The sequence below is a fragment of the Lontra canadensis genome, unplaced genomic scaffold (assembly GCF_010015895.1).
Source record: "Lontra canadensis isolate GAN:19392208 unplaced genomic scaffold, GSC_riverotter_1.0 scaffold103, whole genome shotgun sequence".
NCBI lineage: Eukaryota > Metazoa > Chordata > Mammalia > Carnivora > Mustelidae > Lontra > Lontra canadensis.
Genome location: NW_022631097.1, coordinates 3,939,176 through 3,941,394, shown reverse-complemented (window position 1 = coordinate 3,941,394; position 2,219 = coordinate 3,939,176). Strand labels below are relative to the sequence as shown.

Below are 2,219 nucleotides of genomic sequence, written 5' to 3'. Positions count from 1 at the left end.
TCATCCTATAGTTGGGATGGTGCCCATAACATCCTCTTTTGGTCACAGGAAACAGGTTCCACCACCGCACTGGTGCCTATAATAACCCCCGCCATAGTGGTCACCAAAACTGAGCCAGGTAGGCTCCTGGCCTGAAGATGGGTTCCCTGTACTGCTCAGATCCATGATGGCCTGGAGCTAAGGGGTCTAGGAGACAGGATCTGGGCAGAGACCCCCATCAAGGGTGGGGAGGCCGGTTGCATGAGTCGTGGTGGTGGAAGCTGCCAGTGAGGCCCAGACAAGGTCTGGATTTCTTCTGCGGGGCAGCACTAGGGTCCTGGACCAGTGTGAACTGTCTGGATGGTCACAGCCCAAGTCAATGTGGAAGACTCGGTTGTGTGATGGCACTGGCATTAGTGATGTTCACACCATTGCCCTGGGTCTCCACCTCTTCCTTTTCTCAGATGGTTGGGCCTGTTGGTCTGAACTTATATGCTGGAGGTGACAAGCAGGGCTGTGTGCCTGGTGCCTGTCTGTTGTGTCTCACAGGAGGTTGGAGCGTACCCTCTGTGTCAGGAAAGCAGCAATGGAGCACTGGCCTGGGGGATGCTGCCACCTCCAAGCTGGACTCCAGGGTTCTGCAGATGTCCAGGAGCAGAGCAGCAACATCGACTGATGTGTTGGTACCAGTGGTTCTGTAGGGGTAGGGGTCAGGGGATGTTGCCTACCCTCAGGCTCACCCACATCCCCGATGGGGGTGGTGGTGGTGGAGGGTGTATAGATGGTGCCTATCTCATGGGTCTCACAGGGTAGGTTGTAGCACACCAACATCACTGTGCCATACTGCATGTCACCCTGGACCAAGTCAGCAATGATGACTGGCCAAGGGCTGTACTCTAGTAGGTGGGGCTGGAACAGACATAGAGAGGCCATACACAGGCTGGGACTTGGCCCCATCGGCACTGTGATCGGTGGCACCTAGAGTAGGCTGGGAGGTAGGCTACATGGTAATGGTGGGGGTTGTCTGTGTTGTCAGCACAGCCAATGGCAGTGAGGCTGATCACCTGGCTTGAGGGGATGGCAATGGTGCCCAAGGTGATGGGCATGGCCAGGGAGGCTCTGGTGCCAGTGGCTACAGCTCTGGCAAGGCTGGTGGGAATGGTGCCTGTCACTCTGCTGAGGGTTGTGACACCTGTGGTCTTCACAATCAGCATGGTAATGGCAGGCTTGACTGTGGAGACAGTGACAGGGGTGACCAGGCAAACACCCTTAATGGCCATGGTGTCCACCTTTAGCACCATCTGGGTCACTGCCTTGCTTCCCATGGCTAGTGGCAATTTGCGGGACAGCAATGATGATTTTGGCAGGTGCTCCATTTTTCGAAGTCATCACTTTGGTGGTGATAGTGGTGATGGGGAACTTGATGCCAGTACTATTGTCATACCTGTGACCAATATGGGGATCGTCTTGATGATGGTGATTGCATTGCGCTTGCCAGTGCTGGGGGAACACACTGTGAATGCTCAGTATGGTAGGCTTAGTCCCAGCCCCACTGGTCTGGGTGGAACTGAGATGGCAGTGGGCTTTATCTGCTGAGGTCACGAGATTTATGATGGTCCCAGCTAAAGTGGCTCCTTGGTCTGGAACACCACCATCAGTTTGCCCAGATTGGCAGTCAGAGCCCTGCTTTCTGCAATAGAGATGGGGATCTTCACCCATGGTCTTGGTGACCCCAATCCACCACTGTGCTCACCACCTGAGCTTCCTGGGCCGTCGTCATAGTCCCTGCCTTGGGCACCAACATGGTAGGGTGGGTGGACATATTGACAATGGAAGAGATGGACGTCCCCTCCTGGGCAGCTGTGGTTGTCAGCGTTTGAGTGGTTGAGTGGCTCACCATAACTGAAGAAGAACCCACCTTCACAGTAGCTGGGAAGGTGGGGGTTCCTGGTGTTAGAGCCATGGCTCTGATGATGGTGGTGCCCTTTGTGACACCTAGCAAGGAAGATTATCTAGGTGACAGCTGTGGTCACTGGCCGCTAGTGCAACTATCCCGCTCATATCTGGGCTCTGATCATTGTTCCCTGGCACTCTGCCCATTCTGCAATGAAAACTGCTTTTGATAAAGTGATGAATATCTTCTACATTGTAGAGCAAATGATCAGATGTTAATTAGAGATTATTTCCTGTTTTTCAATACGTACACACAGAATTTCCCAGCCTTGTTTAGTAGGAAGACC

General features: G+C 53.7%; 1 pseudogene; it reads right to left on the bottom strand.

The window, feature by feature from the left end:
• Nucleotides 1-522: 522 nt before the first annotated feature.
• LOC116855489 lies at nt 523-1,978 on the bottom strand (annotated as a pseudogene).
• Nucleotides 1,979-2,219: the final 241 nt, after the last annotated feature.